Source organism: Artibeus jamaicensis, unplaced genomic scaffold (assembly GCF_021234435.1).
Source record: "Artibeus jamaicensis isolate MK-2021 breed Jamaican fruit bat unplaced genomic scaffold, CSHL_Jam_final contig_700, whole genome shotgun sequence".
Lineage (NCBI taxonomy): Eukaryota > Metazoa > Chordata > Mammalia > Chiroptera > Phyllostomidae > Artibeus > Artibeus jamaicensis.
Genome location: NW_026521930.1, coordinates 8,231,366 through 8,249,759, shown reverse-complemented (window position 1 = coordinate 8,249,759; position 18,394 = coordinate 8,231,366). Strand labels below are relative to the sequence as shown.

The 18,394-nt window shown below is 43.4% G+C and overlaps 2 protein-coding genes across 12 annotated transcripts in view; one reads left to right on the top strand and one right to left on the bottom strand.

Moving 5' to 3' along the window:
• The window catches only part of FAM234A (family with sequence similarity 234 member A), a 28,514-nt gene extending 12,785 nt beyond the window's left edge, over positions 1–15,729 (bottom strand). For 3 of the 8 annotated variants that reach the window (XM_037157303.2, XM_053671636.1, XM_037157307.2), the window contains exons 1-2: positions 15,647–15,699; positions 1,968–2,097 (exon numbers count right to left, since the gene is read on the bottom strand). The gene's annotated coding sequence lies outside the window, so the exon portion shown is untranslated. Of the gene's footprint in view, positions 1–1,967; positions 2,098–15,646 lie in introns of all 8 variants that reach the window. The other 5 variants (XM_037157306.2, XM_037157305.2, XM_037157308.2 and 2 more) reach the window with 3 other exon arrangements.
• Positions 15,730–15,869: 140 nt separating this feature from the next.
• LUC7L (LUC7 like) overlaps positions 15,870–18,394 on the top strand; it is a 50,669-nt gene continuing 48,144 nt past the window's right edge. The window contains exon 1 of one of the 4 annotated variants that reach the window (XM_053671554.1): positions 15,870–16,028. The gene's annotated coding sequence lies outside the window, so the exon portion shown is untranslated. The remainder of the gene's footprint in view (positions 16,029–18,394) is intronic. The other 3 variants (XM_053671550.1, XM_037157167.2, XM_037157165.2) reach the window with 3 other exon arrangements.

Sequence of the window (18,394 nt, the reverse complement as noted above, 5' to 3'; positions counted from 1 at the left end):
TTCCCAGGCCCGCGCTCAATCCACTGAGCTACACCAGCCAGGGCTGGGGTTCTATTTTTTTAAGTTAGCAATATAGTATACATATTTGAAAGGTGTACAAGCATATGTCTCCCTCCTTCTTGTGACCCTCAAGCTCAAGAGAAGCATGTTAGCAGTTTGTTTCTTTGTTTTTTAATCCTCACCCAAGGATATGTTCATTGATTTTAGAGTCTCACACACACAGTCCAATGGGAGAGAGAAATATCAATCAGTTGTCTCCTGTACTGCCCTGACTGGGGACTAAACCTGAAATCTTTTGGTGTATGGGATGACGCACCAACCAACCACAGCACCAGGCCAGGGCAGTTGGCAGTTCGTTACGGCTCCCTCCGAAAAGGCTCTGTGCACCGGCATGCCTAAGGTGTGTTTTTAAAACATGACCAGAAATGTGAGTCTTCCCCACACATCAGGAGATCTCGATCAGCTCACTGGCTTCCTCTTTTCCTATTAAAAGAACTGTTTCAAGACAGCCCTGACCAGTGAGGCTCAGTTGGTTGGGTGTCATCCCTCCAAGTGAAAGATCACCAGTTCGGTTCCCGGTCAGGGCACATGCTGGGGTTCCGTCCTGGAAGGGGCACCTACTGGAGGCAATTGATCAATGTTTCATGCTCCCACCAATGTCCTTTCTCTTTCCCCCACTAAAAATAAATATAAAAAAAAATCTTTGTGGGGGGGGGGGAAGAATTGTTTCAAGTCTAAAGCTTCCCAAGGAGTGAAGGCTCTATATCTGAGATCCTTAAAACCTGAACTTCACTAAGGAACATAAGCTCTTTGCATTGAAGGTTCCTTGAGTCTTCCAGTGAAGTTTTGCAACTTCCACCCTTATAGAAATATCTTCTTTTTTTTTTTTTTTTAATATTTTCTTTATTTATTTTTCGAGAGAGGGGAAGGGAAGGAGAAAGAGTGGGAGAGAAACATCAATGTGTGGTTGCCTTTCATGCGTCCGCTGCCGGGAACTGGCCTGCAACCCAGGCATGTGCCCTGACTGGGAATCGAACTGCGATACTCTGGTTCGCAGGCCCGCGCTCAATCCACTGAGCTACGCCAGCCAGGGCGAAATATCTTCTACAAGGGGGCTTCGCAAAGAATGTGAGAAAGAGGAGGCAGTGAGTATGCGTGTAGCAGGCTCCCACGGTTCCCACGGCCGTCTCCTCGTGGCTGCGGAGGCAGGGCTTTCCTGACGCCAGGCTACAGACTGAGCCTGGGCTGTGCCTTTTTGGGCAGCAGCGCTCCAAGTCTCGTAGTTTAGAACTTGCAGTTCCATGTTAGCGGAGGAGAAGGAGGTTCCTAGTCATCCTCAGATCTCAGATGTCTCAACTTACACCTAAATAATATTGTAAAATCTGAGATTTTACATGTAAAATATGGTAAATCTGAGAATATGGTGTTCTTTACAGAAATATACAATGTTAGTACACTCAGTGCCATTGTACAAACCAGCCACAGGTGAGTGTAATATGTGCTGTATTAAAAAAGAAAAATATCTGATATACCAAGTGGAACGATAACATCTTTTTGGTTTTTAAAAACAGCAGTATTAGAAATCAGTATCAAAAAAACATATTCAAACAATATAAAAAATTGTCTGAAAATTAAATGACACTTCAAAATAACCATGAGTAAAAGAAGAAAATAAAAAAATAAAATGTTTAGCCCTGACCACTGTGGCTCAGTTGGTTGGGTGTTGGTCCACAAACCTAAAGGCCGCAGGTTCAATTCCCGGCGAGGGCACATGCCTGGGTTGCTGCCTTGGTCCCCAGTTGGGGCTTGAGAGGAAGGGAACTGGTGGATGTTTCTCTCTCACGTCAATGTTTCCCTCCCTCTTGTTCCTCCTCCCTTCCCCCTCTCTAAAATCAAAAATTAAAATTAAATTGAAAAATAAAATATTTTAGCCCTGGCTGGTGTGGCTTAGCGGACTGAGCACCCACCTGCGAACTGACGGGTCTTCAGTTTGATTCCCAGGCAGGACACACGCCAGGGCTGCGGACCAGGCCCTGGCTGGGGGCCATGTGACAGGGAAAGATGTTTCTATTGTAAACTGATGAGTCCCCCCCCTCTCTAAAACAAACAAATAAAATATAAAAATAAGTAAATATTTTAAAGTGATGAAAACAAACATTTAAAAAACTGTAGAATGTTGCTCAAGCTGTAAGTGGGGAAATTTATAACCCAAAATACCTATATTAGAAAGATTTCAAATCAGTATTTCAACCATGAGCTGAAATTAGGGGAAAAAAGTAATTCAACTCAAAGCAAGCAAAAAATAGGAGGGAATGATAACAAAAGAGGAAATTAATGAAATAGTAAACTGAAAAAATATTTTTAAAAAATTAACAAGGAAACTGCAGCTGTTGTGGGCACGTGCCTATTCAGGGCCGCAGTGGTTTCTGGGCAGGCTGTCCTCTTCCTCATCACGCCATGTCCAACTCCGCCCTACGAACTGTCTCGCTCTGAAGTCTACTCTATCATTAAGATAGTTATTCTCATCCTTTTCTGATTAATGTCTCATGATATACATATGTCTTTTTCTATCCTTTTACTTTCAATTAACCTGTTTCATTATATTTGAAGCAGGTTCCTTTTAGACAACATATGGATAATTTTTAAATTAAATTTATTGTTTTATTGCTCATCTGGGGGTGTTTTTAAAAAAATTAATTTCAGCCCTGGCTGGTGTAGCTCAGTGGATTGAGCATGGGCTGCAAAACAAAAAGTTGCAGTTCGATTCCCAGTCAGGGCACATGCCTGGGTTGCAGGCCAGGTCCCCAGTAGGGGACTCATGAGAGGCAACCACACATTGATGTTTCTCTCCCTTTCTCCTTCCCTTCCCCTCTCTCTAAAGAGAAATAAATAAAATCTTTAAAAAAATTAATTTCGGAGAGAGAGGATGGGGCGGGGGGAGAGGGGGAGAAGGCAGGGCGGAGGGGGGGGGAATGTGGATCGGTTGCCTCCCATACACACCCTGACGGGATTGAACCCACAATCTTACAATCCTTTTGGTGTACAGGACAACACCCCAACCAAGTGAGCCATGTGGCCAGGCTGGATCATTTAAAAAAATTTTAATGTACTGATTGCTTTTTACAGAAAGGAAGAGAGAGAGGGAGATAAGGAGGGAGAGAGAGAGAGAGAGACAGAGACGAACACGCGGGTTTGTGGCACTGGCTGTGCATTCACTGGTTGCTTCTCGGGTGCGCCCTGACCTGAGACAGAACCTGCACCCTCGGTGCCACAGGGCGATGCTCTAACAAAGGGAGCTCCGGGGTCAGAGGTGGATCTTCTTTTTAAAAATCCACTCTGCAATCTTTAATTCTCATTTACTTTCAAGGAAATTATAGAAATGTTAGGCCTTTTAGTAGTTTGCTCCCTGGTTTTTCCCCTTGGTTCTCTCTGCCTGACTGCCTGTGTGTGTGGATTACCTGAATGTTATTGAGAACTCAGTCTCATTTATCTGTAGTGTTGCCCTCAGTATGACATTAGACACACCTAACTTAGTGCAATCTACTGGTGTCAGCATTTTTCTGTTGCACTTCAATCGAAATGTGGAAAATGAACTTCCCTTTAAGTCCTTTTACCTACCCTTGTGTGTATTATATTAAATATTTCCTCTATATACATTGAGAACCACATCAGTATTATAGTTTCTGTTCCAAACATCAATTTAGAAAACTAGAGAAGAAAAATCTGTAACATTTACTCATACTTGTGTTTTTTCTATTTTTCTCCCTAAACTTTCAAGATTCCTTCTTTTATCATTTCCTTTCTGTTTCAAGAAATTCCTTCAGTCATACTTAAAAGTCGGTCTACTGGCAACAAATCAATTTTCCTCATTTGAAAATGTCTTTATTTCTCCACCATTCCTAAAGAATAATTGCACCAGGTAAAAATCTCCAGGTTTGTGGCACACCTTCCTTGGGGCATGCCCACTCAAATCTCCTTTTCACATGAATTTTCTTTCCTCTAAACCCTAAGGGTCCCCACGAGACTTGCAAGCAGGGTCATTTTTAAATCCACCCTGCAATCTCTTATTCTCAGACCATTTACTTTCAAGGAAATTATCGATATGTTAGGCCTTTAGTCTGCCTTTTAGTAGTTTGTTCCCTGTTTGTTTTTTTTCTTGGTTCTCTTTTCCTGACTTCCTGTGACTAACTGAATGTTACTTTGAACTCCAGTTTAGAACTTGCAGTGGGCAGCAGCTCACCCAGGACTAACCGCCCAAACCTCTCCTCAAAGCCCCCCTTTCTCTGACTTCCCGGTGAGCTGACAGCAGCCCCGCCTGGGCTCTCCTGTTGCTTCTTCCACCTTAAGCCCTTCCTTGTTCCACTGTCCCCATTTTAATAAATGTTCTCTCAAAAAGCAACTTGGGTTTGACAGGTTCTTTGCTGTCAGCACTGGACAAATGTGACGCCACCTCCTTCTGGCCTTCGAGGTTTCCGACAAGAAATCTGTCGTTTGAATTGTGTTTCCCCGTAAGTAACACGTCAATTCTTTTTCTTCTTCTTTTTTTTCAGAAGTTTAATTATAATCTATCTTGGCACGAATTTCTTTGAGTTTATTTATCCTGTTTCAGGTTTGCTCAGCTTCCTGAAGCTGTAAGTTTACAGTTTTGCAAAGTGATGAATACTGTCAATCATCATTTCGGTTCACCCGTGGGCAGCAGTGGGTGGGAGGGCTTCAGGCCCTCCCAGTAGGGGCCTGATCTGAACAGGATCAAAGATAAAATACCAGACGCTTCCTCCTAAATGGAACTGATGTTTATAAACTCATAGCTTTTTTTTTGTTTCACATGGCAAAGGTTAAATTCCAGATAAAGATGGAGTAAGAGAAACTTCAAGGTATTTTACCTCTAATATCACAATGAAGTATCTGCAAACCATGCACCTGGACAAACCATATCCCTGACACTAAGGGTGTTTTTTGGCTCCTCATCGGCTAGCACAGGGAAGACCCACAGACACTGGGCATGAAAGAGTCCAACTTTGGAACAAAAATGGCTATCTCAGAGCTGGGAAAATTCAATGTGAGATGCCTGGAGAACAGGAATCCTAGGGAACTGCAACGGTGGTTCACATCGAGTCAACAGATCTTAAAGGGAAACAAAATCCATTATGTGTGCACAAATACAGAGTGAGGTTCAAAAGTGGGCTTACAGTCCACTTTTAGTTGGACTATAGTTTAGTTTAGAGGACTTATAGTTGTTCCTATGGGAAACAGTATAATAATAAATAAAAAAATAACATGCCCTGGTTGGGTAGTTCAGTTGGTTAGAGCATCATCCCGTTACTCCAAAATTGCAGGTTCGATCTCCAGTCAGGGCACATACAAGAAGCAACCAATGAATACATAAATAAGCAGAGCAACAGAATCAATATTTCTTTGTCTCTCTCTCTCTCTCCCCTTTCCTCTTTCTCTCTAAAATCAATAAATTAATATTAATTAATTAATTCATTAGAAAACACTGTGCTTTGTGTACTCACAACTGTAAATCTACTTTTGAAATAAAATTTTGAAACAATTTTTAAACCTATTTTTTCAAACCCTGTGTATAAAATGAAATGAATGCTTACCAGATACTAAAAAGGAATTAAGCAATTTTAATCTAATAAAAGCTGTGAAGATAAAACAGTTGAAGAAAAAATGAGGAAAAAGAGCATGAGGTGAAGAGACTGGTATCTTTACTTCATTTGCATTCGCTGTTCTTTTCTGTCTCTTCTAACAAGCTGGTGGGCTTGAGGACAGAAATTAGAAACTGAGTCACGGGATTTTCAGACAGTCGTTGACTGGTATTTTTCCTATCAATCCTGAGCTTCAGAAGTGATTAACTATCTGCTCTGGCCCGAGTAGCCCAGTGGTTGGAGCGTCACCCTGTAACAGAAAGACTGGGATTCGATTTGCGGTCAGGCCACATAACCCAGGTTGCAGGTCCATCCCTGGTCTGGGTGCCGGAACATGCGAAGCCCCCCAACTCTGGATGTGCATGAGCCCCAGACCTGGCATGGATCCCCAGTCTGGGTGCTACAAAGGCAACCAATCAACTATTCTCTCACATCGACGTTTCTTTCTCTCCCTTCCTCTCTCTCTCTAAACAAGCAAATTAAGGTGTCCTCAGGTAAGGATTAAAGAAACCCAAAACGAAATGGTAACTATAAAGTCCACATTTTGACTAAATGTCCAATAAAACAAAACAAATGAAGAAAAATGTAAGGGATGAAAAAGAAAGTGTATCAGTATGATACATATTAAGGTAAAAGATGTGACTCTCAGGGTAACAGTGAAATAAACATGGTCCCCGCGAATGGATTTCGGATCGCTCCCCCGCACTAAGGAACTGTGAGGAAGCAGACACACCTGGAGACTGTGAGTGTGCCTGAGCTGCCACCCCGGTCCTCCCAGAAGTGTACAGGCTAGGCCACCCAGGGTGGAAACTCTAATCATGGGGAAAAACACTAAAATAAAATGACGGTTTATGCAGTTCATTAACTTTTCAACGGTAGGCATGCTATAGTTCATGGTGCGGCACAAATAATGCGCCTATTTATTACAGGATCTTTTATCACAAAGTCATAAGCATAAAATTCTGTAATATAACAACATCGCACTCAAACACACTGTATGACATTTTAGGTGAAATGTTCAAATTAGAACTATAAATTATTGCACCCGTATTATTATCCTACTAACCACATTCACGCAGGTGTTACTTCTACCAGACCCTGTACATGCAGAAAGAAAATAAAGAGTGTCTTTTTCTCCAAGAGCTTTTTCTCTAAGGTTTACTGAGTCAGAGAGGACAGAAAATTTAAGGAAAAAAGTCTCACTCTAATTGTTTTTTAAACAGATAAGGAAGCATAAATATTCTACCAAGGGCAGAAGAAAAACTGCCAAAAAAACAACTGAGAATTCTTCAGATATTATGAAAGTAGGGGTCTCTCAGGTCAGGTAGCTCAGCTGATTAGAACACCATCTGGATACACCAAAGTTACAGGTTCAATCCCCTGTTGGGGCACATACGAGAATCAACCAATGGGTCTAGCCGGTGTGGCTTAGTTGGTTGGAGCATTGTCCCTTAACCAAAAGATTGCAGGTTCAATTCCCAGTCAGGGCACATACATAGGTTGCTGTTCAATACCCAGTCTGGTTGCGTGTAATCCCCATTCTGGGTGCGTGTGGGAGACAACCAATCATGTTTCTCTCTCTCCTTTCCTATCTCCAAAAAATAAAAGAAATGACAAAATGTTCTCAAATGAAGATATAAAAAATCAACCAATGAATGCATAAAAAAGTAGGACAGCAAAAATCAATGTTTCTCCTCCCTCTCTCTCTCTAAAATCAATCAATCAATCAATAAAAAAGTAGGTAGTCTAATTTTTTTATTAGCATTTGATAGCTCTTTTTTTCTTGAAAAGAGGTCATTTCAGGGTACTTTAATATAAGCCAGATTTTAGTTTTTAAAAGGGAAGGGAGGGGGAAGAGTGGGAGAGGAACACGGATGCGCGAGAGAAACATCAACTGGTTGCCTCTCACATGCACCCAACTAGGGGCCTGGCCTATAACCCAGGCAAGTGTCCCGGCCAGGAATCGAACTGGTGACCTTTTGGTTCGCAGGTTGACACTCAATCCACTGAGCCACACCAGCCAGGGCTAAAATGTTTATTTTTTAACTGCATGCCTTAAATCATAACTTCAGTTTCACCTGAGAATTTTGAGGCTGGAACTAATAACTAAGGAGAAGGTCCCCTCTGCGCGCCCAGTTCTTGCGCAGCCACGTGACTCTCTCTGCCACTCGAAGAAAATCTACTCCTCGGATTCCTCAGCCACACTAAAGTGACAATTTTACCAGGCAGACATTATGTAAATCAAGGTTACTTCAAATTTCAAAAAATAAAAAAGTATACCTGCAAATTAAAAAACAGAGAGAAAGAAAAATACATTTATATAAGCAGAGGAGATACTTGTAGGAAATAGACAAGTCTTTTTAAGTGGAGAAAATATGTAAGAAATAGTTAGGGAAAAGTTTGAATAAGGTTAACTTTACTATCTAGCTTCATCAGCTACTCACAGAAAGGATTTTTGTCAATGGCTTAAAAAAAATGAAAAGACCACCTCACCACTCTAGCACTACATACTGATGACACCAAAAGTGCCTCTTTAGTTTATTTTTTTTTATTTTTAAAGATTTTATTTATTCATTTTTAGAGAGAGGGGAAGAGGAGGAGAGAAATATCAATGTGCAGTTGCCTCAGTTGCCTCTCCTATGCCCCAGACTGGGAACTGGCCTGCAACCCAGGCATGTGCCCTGACTGGGAATGGAACTGGTGACCCTTTGGTTCAGAGCCCGCGCTCAATCCACTGAGCTACGCCAACCAGGGCCAAAAATGCCTCTTTAAAAAAGAAAAGATTTTATTTACGTTCAGAGAGAGGGGAAGGGAGGGAGGTGAGGAAGAGAAACATTAATTGATTGCTTCTCATATATACTCCGACTGGCGACCAAACGTGTAACCCAGGCATGTTCCCTGACCTGGAATCAAATTGGCAACCTTTGCTTTGCAGAACGATGTCCAACCAAGTCACGGCCGGTCAGAGCTAAAGTCACTCTTAATATCTAGATGAGAGAAGCGATTTGTTTGTTTCCTTTGGGGAACTCTTGCCCCTAATTCCCGCCCTGCTGGACTGTTTTCTGGAAGACAGGAATCACTCAGAACAGAACATGCTGCGTCTCGCCAGGTACAGCCATCCCCCGACCTGCACAGTCAGCCAAGGTCTGGAAGTGGCAAACTGGCAAGTGATCCCCTGAAACAAGTGACCACATACACATAACTTACCACGGTATATTGTTATAACTGTTCTATTATATTATGTTATTATTACTATTTTTCTCTTACTGTGCCTAATTTATAAATTAAACTTTACCATATCTGTGTATATAAAAAACACCATAGTATATATAGGGTTTGGTATTATCTGTGGTTTCAGGTATCCACTGGGGTCTTGAAATGTATCTCCCATGAATAAGGTGGGGGATACTCTATTCACTGGGCATTTATGTTGTTTTATTAAATTGCCTTTGTCCACTTAGCTTGTGCTATGACCTGACCAGTAAAGATGGATTTTCCACACTTCCCACATGCAGGTCCTCCTGCCTAGGAAACCCTCTCTCTCAGCCCCAAGCCTCCGCTGGAACAGCAACAAGCCTTGTGGGACCACTATTGAGCCAGGGTTAGCACCTTCCACACCAGCAAACTTGGCCTTTTCTTTCAAAGCACTCAGGATACCACTTCTGCAGCTGATTGACAGCTATTTAAGGGCAGCAGACCTCTGTTGCATCCCCAGTGCCAAATGCTCAGTAAATGTCAATCAAACGGAGAGGACAGAAGTCATGGAGCCCTAACAAGAGGATGGTACAACATAACACATGTTCTCCTCACTCTGGGGCCTGTCTTCTTGCACAGACTTCATGATCTGTGACCACGAATTGATCTTATATCGAGTCTATATCAAGTGTACTCAAAAGCTTGTTCCTAAGAAGAGTGGTTTAAGAATGTCTTTTTTACATTAGGAGGTCTGGGTCATGGCCAAAAGTGGCACAAATATTCTGATGGTCCCACATGGGTGTGTGGGAGGCACCCACGATATCCCACTGGGCAGCACTGGGCTTTCTGCTGAGCAGAGCAAAGCCAGACAATGACAGCCACAGTGTTCAACTGTTTACAGCTGAACAACTATTTCCTCTCTTTACCAAGCAAATAAGTCCAAGACCAAGAATAGGCCCTTAATCATATCTCAAATGAGGACACATTTGAAGGTCATAGGGCCTGGATGAAGGCAAATGCAGCACAGCATAGGCGGTCACTCGCAAACTTCAACACACAGTTCCTTTCTTTTATACTTTTAAAGTACATGAGGATGGCTCATAGTGCCCCCTAAAAATAAGTTAAAGAGGAGTATTTATCTGCATTTCAGCCAACTATTACATCGAATAAGTTGTATACATTTGTCCAGAAAATAACATAGAGTAAGACTTTTTCCTGACTTTTAAGGCAGATTTTAATTCCTTTGACCCCTCCAAAAATCACTGTTACATTTTTGGGTTTTTTTTTAGATTTTATTTACCTATTTTTAGAAAGAGGGGAATGGAAGGAGAAAGAGAGGGAGAGAAATATCAAAGGTTGCCTCTCACATGCTCCCAACTGGGAACCTGGCCCACAACCCAGGCATGGGCTCTGACTGGGAATCAAACCAGTGACCTTTCGGTTCCCAGGCCGGTGCTCAATCCACTGAGCTGCACCAGCCAGGGCCTAAAAATCAGTTTACTTTTATCCTTCTATAAAGGGGAGGAGGAAAACAAAAACTCTCAAAAAGATAAATATATAACTTTACTTGATCACTTTTGATCAACACTAAAAGACAAGTAGGACTTAGTTTCAATTTCTTTTCTTTTTAATCATTCTTTTAAAAACTTTTTATTTATTTATTTTTTTAAAATATTTTATTATTTATTTATCTTTAGAGGGGAAGGAGGAAGGAGAGAGGGAGAGAAACATCAATGTATGGTTGCCTTTTTTTGTGCGTCCCCTGCTGGGAACTGGCCTGCAGGGAACCGGCCTGCAACCCAGGCATGTGCCCTGACTGGGAATCGAACCGCGATCGTGTGGTTCGCAGGCCCGCGCTCAATCCACTGAGCTACACCAGCCAGGGCTTTAAAAACTTTTTGATGACTTCCAGCCCAGATGGAGGCGTAGGTAGAAATACTTTGCCTCCTTGCACAACCAAAAGAAGGACAACAACCAATTTAAAAACAAAAATGACCAGAACTGCCAGAAAAACGAACTGTATGGAAGTCTGAAACCAAGGAGTTAATGAAAAAACATTCATTCAGACAGGTAGGAGGAGAGATGGGCAGTTAAGGGTGGAGAGGGCACACAGCAAGGTGGCGGCTGGTGCACTGCGGGGGGTCCACAGTTACATGCGGATAAACTGGGAGGAACTGGGGAGAGACAGACTGTGCAACACAGGGTTCCAGTGTGGGTCTTCCGGAATAAAGCCTCAAAACCTCTGGCTGTAGCCCTGGCTGGTATAGCTCAGTGGACTGAGCACAGGCTGTGAACCAAAGGGCTGCCAGTTCGATTCCCAGTCAGGGTACATGGCTGGGTTGTGGGCTGTGTCCCCAGTGAGCAGTGCACTAGGACCCAGTGCAGCCACTGGGAGGACCCATTGGGAGGCAGCCATATGTTGATGTTTCTCTCCCTCTCTTTCTCCTTGCTTTCCCCTCTCTCTAAAGAAATAAAATTAAAAACAAAAACTCTGGCTGTAAAAACCTGTGGGGGTTGCAGCGGCAGCAGGAGAAACTCCCAGCCTCATAAGAGAGTCCGTTGGAGGGACCCATGGGGTCCTAGAACATAAAGAAACCCACCTACTCAGGAATCAGCACCAGAAGGGCCCAATTCGCTTGTGGATAGTGGGGGAAGTGACTGAAAGTGGGGTGAGAGCCAAGCAAGTAACACTGTTCCCTCTCTGACCCCTCCCCCACATACAGTGCCACAGCAGGAAAGTGGCACTCACAAATGAGGCTCTGCCCCTTACAGTATAACAAGTGCACCAAGACAAAGAAACATGGCCAAAATAAAAAAGCAGATCAAAGCTTCAGAAAAAGAACTAACCTGTCAGATGCAGAGTTCAAATCTCTGGTAATCAGGATGCTCACAGAACTGATTGAGTATAGAGGCAAAATAACAGAAGAAGTGAAGGCTATGCCAAGTGAAATAAAGAAAAATATACAGGGAACCAATAGTTAAGGGAGAGAAACCAGAACTCAAATTAACGATTTGGAGCAGAAGGAAGAAACATTCAACCAGAACAGAAAGAAGAATTAAAAAAAAAAAAAAAATGAGGAGAGGCTTCGGAACCTCCAGGACATCTTTAAACATTCCAACATCTGAATCATAGGGGTACCAGAAGGAGAAGAGGAAGAGCAAAAAATGGAAAACTTACTTGAAAAAAATAATCAAAGATTATTTTTGGCAAAGGAATAGACTTCCAGGAAGTCCAGGAAGCTCAGAGAGTCCCAAACAAGCTGGACCCAAGGAAGCACACACCAAGGTACATCATAATTACATTACCCAAGGTGAAAGACAAGGACCTTAAAAGCAGCAAGAGAAAGGAAGACAGTCACCTACAAAGGAGTTCCCATCAGACTGTTAGCTGATTTCTCAAAAGAGACCTTACAGGCAAGAAGGGGCTGGAAAGAAGTATTCCAACTCATGAAAGGCAAGGAAGGACCTACATCCAAGATTACTCTATCCAGCAAAGCTATCATTTAGAATGGAAGGGCAGGTAAAGTGCTTCCCAGATAAGGTAAAGTTCAAGGAGTTCATTACCAAGCCCTTATTATATGAAATGTTAAAGGGACTTATCTAAGAAAAAGAAGATCAAAACTATGAATAGTAAAATGGTAACAGACTCACAACCATCAACAATGAACCTTAAAAAAACAATAAAAAATGAAAACAAACTAAGCAAACAACTAGAACAGAAACAGATTCACAGAAATGGAGATCACATGGAGGGTTATCGGTGGGGAGGAGGAGGGAGGAGAATGGGGGAAAAGGTATAAGGAATAAGAAGTATAATTGGTAGGTTCAAAATAGACAGTGGGAGGTTAAAAATAGCATAGGAAATGGAGAAGCCTAAGAACTTCCATGTATGATCCATGGACATGAACTAAGGTGGGGGGTGGGGGAGAATACTGGAGGGAGGGGGGTGCAGGGTGGAGGGGGATAAAGGGCAGAAAAAAATGGGACAACTGTAATAGCATAATCAATCAAACATGCTTTAAAAAATTTAAAAAAACCTTTTTGATAAGCAAATGTTTAAATATTCATGAAAGTAGAGAACATCATGCCCCAGCTGGTGTGCCTCAGTGGATTGAGTGCAGTCCTGTGAACCAAAGGGTCGCTGGTTCAATTCCCAATCCAGAGCACATGCCTGGGTTGCAGGCCAGGTCCCTGGTAGGGGGCATATGAGAGGCAACCGCACACTGATATTTCCCTCTCTTTCTCCCTTCCTTCCCCTCTCTCTAAAAGTAAATAACATCTCCTGGCTGGTGTAGCTCAGTGGATTGAGCTCGGGCCTGCGAACCAGAGGATAGTGGTTTGATTACCAGTCAGGGCACATGCCTGGGTTGCAGACCAGTTCCCAGGAGGGGATGCACGAGAGGCAACCATACATTGATATTTCTCTCCCTATCTCCTTCCTTTCCCCTCTACAAATAAATAAATAAAACATTTAAAATAAATAAATAAAATCTTAAAAAAAAAAAAGTAGAGAACATCAGCCCATGTACCCATTACCCAGGTTCAACAATTACCAACATACAGCTGATCATTTTCATCTATAAGCCAGCACACATCTCCCTAACACCCCACTTCCAATTTTTAAATATTTGTTCCACTTTAGCTATGTCCCTTGACCTCTCAACATCTGCTTCATCTGCTTCCTGGTTTTTCAGTTTGGAATCAGCGTTCTTCCCTCCTCTTCCCGTTTCTTCTCCTCTTTATTCTTCTACTTTTTGATACCACATCCAGACAACCCAAGCTCCATGAAGAATTTTACAAAGTGAGAGCGAGAGCAAAATTCATTAAATTTGTGGGCTTTAGAGAGACCAAGTTTGAGTAAGATATACAGTACACTTCAAAACATCCAACAAGTTCTGTCTCTTCTTCAATTTAGCACTTCCTTCCAACAGCCACTGCTTTAGGTCCTGTTTTCATAACTCCCTACCCGTACTTCTCTATCCTTCTTAAATCTTCTTTCCTTCAAGCTGGAAGAGACAGTGTCCTAAAATATCTCCTGATCATGTCACCCCCTGCTTAAAAACGCTTGAAAGATCCCTAACAACTTGCATAGACACTCCAGTGTGGCTCCAGGTCCTTTCACTACCTGGCTCTTGCCTACCTCTAGTGTCATCTCTCCCCAAACCCTACGCCCAACAGCTGTTCCCCTGGTCACACGGCTCATCTTTTGTACACACTGTTCCTCTGCTTGTCTTCATCTAGTAACTCCCACTATGCCTTCAAGGCCACTCAAACCTGATCTCCCCTTTTCTACTGCTCCACAATTACTGAACCACAGGTAATAAACCATGGCCACCAAACTAAGCCACTGCTGACCCACAGAAACTGTCAGATAGTGTTTGAATTTGTGGATGAAAAAAAGTAATAAAGAGCATTATATGAGACAATAGAGGACCAATAAGACCCCACCCACCACCACGTTTCCAAATCCTGATGATCTCATTTAAGCCCTTGGGCCCAGCTGTTTCTGGTCCCCTGGACTTTCCTGTATGAAAACCAGTGGAATCCTTCCATAGTTTGAACTAGTTTTAATGGACTCTTGACACTTGGAGCCAAAAGCACTGCAGTCAATGCAACACGGAACCAGAAAACCAGTTAAATGCCCTAATAAATGTCCAAATGATACCAGGGTCTCATTTCCTATGTTTCATCCTTCCCTGCTCTGTGTTTTCTCTTTAGCATGATCCATATTTTGCTTTTTATCTTATTTAAAAATAAAATAAAAATAGCTATGTAGAATTAAGTTCCTTGAGGACAAGAATTCTGTGTTTTGTCCAGTGCTATATCCTCAGCACTCCTCTGCACCTAGAACTATGCCTGGCACCCACAGACACTCAGTACTTGTTGAGTTAATCTAAGCTGCCACAGGCTGTAAAACTATCATGAAAGAAGTGGTGACATCTGGAGGTGGCATGAGAAAGACATTAGCAGTCAGTACTTGGAGATGAGCACAAAACACAAGCTCCTCAGCTGAAATCACAGGGTTTCTTAAAGAAAAGCAAGAAACCGCAATGGCCTATCCTGATTAACTTATCATTCTGCTCCAGGGCGAACTCTCTTTGCTAGCTATCAGCCAATCATTTCAAGGAGGTGGTGGGAACTCTTTCACAGACGACAGCGTTCTTTTTTCCTTTTTAACTCTGCCTTACTTTTGTTCAGTAAGACCGACTAGACATGAGTGATCTTTCCTACAAATGAGTAAATATCAGCTGAGCTTTGGGTGACTTTGCCAGTTTGTTTAACAATATCCTGACAAAAGGACATGACTCTCTGACCCATGACTCTTCTCATGGACATTCTGTTTTAGTATTACTATGTTTGTTTAGTTAAGCGACCCTGTCTGGGTGCTGCCTGCACCCTCAAGAGCATAAGTAGTAATGGCTATTTTACCCGTGCAGGCAACACGGGGTCGGAAGTTTCCTACTGGGAGTTGAGTCCTGTCTTTGGGGGAAACGGGCTCAAACTCAACGCGACTTAAGTTCAGGCTGCGGAAATCGGACTTGCTGACCCTCTGGGGCTGGAAGGGCCAGCGGAGCTGGCTGGCCCCAGCTTCTGCAGAAGCCTGTCCACCCGCACCTATGAACGGACACGCGTGGGTTTGAATACCAAGGGGAGGTGGGCGCGAGCTCGAGCGAGCTCCTTCGGGTCTGGGGTCTCCTGGGAGCCTGGGTCGCCGAGGGTGAGAAACCAGGTGTAGAGTGAAGAGGAGGGGCCCCGTGTAGAACACGCGCGAGAAGTACAGGCCCGTCTTCACTCACCTGCCCCCGAGCCCTCCAGTCAACACCACCGGTGCCGGCTCCGCCACTGGCCCTCCTCAACCTGCCCCCTATCATCATTTCCGGCCTGCGGGGACACGGGCGGAAGTGCGCTGGAGTAGGCTCCACCTCCTGGCTGGCCTCAGTTGCTAAGCAACGCGCATTTTGGCTACGCCCCGCCGGGGCTCTGATTCTTGGGCCCTCCGTCCCAGTCCCTTTTGGGCGAGGCTGGCGCGGTTGGCGGGGCTGACGGATCCAGCAGATCCAGGTGTATATCTGGCGGCGGGGTGAGTCTCCAGTCGCGCTTGAAACCGTAGTGCGCGTGGGGATCCAGCGCCACGTGAGTGGGCAGTCGCCACAACCTATACCTGGCCTTGTCATTTCGGTGCGTTTGAAATCGTATCTGCTTGTGGTTTTATTCTCATTCCATGATTATTAAACTCACCTTTCTGCATGTTTATTTGTCAAGACATTTTCTCTTTTCTGGTCCAGTTTTCTGTTGAATGGTTTGCTTTTTTATTGTTTCTTAGCACTCTGTTTTGGATATTACATTTTTGTCAGTGATTTGTGTTGTAAGTACGTCAGTTTGCTTCTTTTCATTTTGTAGTGCCTTTTGACGAACAGAAGTTTGTATTTTAATACAGAAAAATGTATCTTTCACAATGAGTACGTTTTAATTTTTCTTTTTTTTAATTTAAAAAGTATTTCATTAGCCCTGGCTGGTGTAGCTCAGTGGATTGAGCGTGTTCCTGTGAGCCAGACAATCGCGGTTCAATTCCCAGTCAGGGCACATACCAGGGTTGCAGGCCGGTTCCCTGCAGGCCAGTTCCCTGCAGGCCAGTTCCCAGCAGGGGACTCACGAAAGGCAACCGTACATTAGTGTTTCTCTCCGTCTCTCCTTCCCTTCCCCTCCAAAAAAGATAAATAAATAAAATCTTTAAAATAAATAAATAAAAAGTATTTCATTTATTTATTTTTAGAGAGAGAGGGGAAGAGAGGGAGAAGCCAGCCCACAACCCAGGTATGTGCCCTGACCAGGAATCAAACCAGTGATGTTTTGGTTTGCAGGCCAGTGCTCCATCCACTGAGCCACACCAACCAGGGCTAATTTTTCTTTTTAATCCTCACCAAGAGAAACATCCTTGTTACCGCTCACTCGTGTCCCCCCGGGTATCAAAACCACAACCTTTTGGTGTACAGGATGACACTCCAACCAAATGAACCACCCTGCCAAAACTATGGTTAGTACTTTCTGTGTCCTGTTTGAGGAATCCTGCCCTACCCCAAGTTATTCTTTTCTAATGGTCTTAAATTCAGTTTGGAATAGATTCAATGTGAGGTAAGGAGATAATTATTTTTTCCGTTTAAATAACCAGAAGTCCTGGTACCATTTACTTTAATTTTCTTTCTGAATGACATCCTTTATAAATGCCCTTAGTGCATTTAATTGTTTTACTTTCAGTTCCCCAGAAAGTAGAGCTTGACGCATGTGCTGCTACTTTATGAAGGGTTTTGGTACCAGGGAATTAGGACTTGGGGCTAAAGGAGTGAGGTGTAGAAGGAGGGGGCGCAAACAAGAGTGAGTTAATGAGCTGGCCACTGTTTGGTCTCAGGCACTCTGGATTGTTGGCTTTCCTCATTTGGTCTCCCACGAGGCTACAGACCACCGAACGGTGTCTCAGGATAGCCAGTGGGGGCAAGGAGTGTGTATAGGAGGAAACACAAATCCGTCCACCAGATTTCACCTCCAGTTGGACCAAGTTTGTTTTGCCTCACAGAATATAACTTTTTTGTGTCTCTGAGTTGCACATGTGTATTCATGCCAGGCCTAAGTGACAATCGGTAAGCCCCTGGGTGGGACAAGGACAAATGCCACAAAGTCGTCAGTGAGAGAAATGATGAGATGTCAGTATCAGGGTCTGTGGTCAGGAGTCTGCAAAAATGGCTGTAGGAAATTCTTCACATCTTTGTACACACAAGTGCTTCCTGACATTGAAAAGTAGTATTTGTTTCACCTCCCCTTCAATCTGCATTGGCCTTTTCACTTGCTTTGGCTAACAGATAATGGTAAGAGTAAAGTTCTAGGGTTTAAGCTTAGACCTTAAAAGGATCGACAGCTTCTACTCTCCCTGGTGGCTGTCAGCCACCAGACTGTGCAGCAGCTGGGGCTGGGTTGCTGAATGACATCTCAGGTACAGAGACAGAGGCCACGTGGAGGACCAGAGGGGCCAGGCATGTCAAAGAAGCCTTCTTGGACCTTCACTCAGCCCAGTCTCACATAAGCAGTTTTGTGGACCTGTCAACACCACCCAGTGCTGAAGAGCCCAGCTAAACCCTGGCTGAATTCCACAGAATCATGAGAAGTAATAAATCATTTTGTTTCACACAGTTGAGGTTTTAAGTGGCTTGCTACATAGAAATAAACATTTGACCTGCTTTACTGTTACCGAACAAGAGGTCCGAGGGAGGGGCAATACAATATTTGGCCCACCTAGGGATGCCCAAAACTGCTATACAACAGGGGCCCCTCCCAAAAACAAAATACTAAAATCTACTGGGCCCTTCTGTCCGCCGCCAATTGGAAAGACATCTCTTAATGCCAGAGATTTGTGAAAAGGAAACAAAATGTTTATTTAATGCTTTTCAGGCCTAATGCCACCACTAAAATATCAAAGTCCTTTAGGGTATACACCTACACCCACACAGCGCTCCCTTCTCCCACTGTCCCAACTCCGGGTACCGTAAATCAGG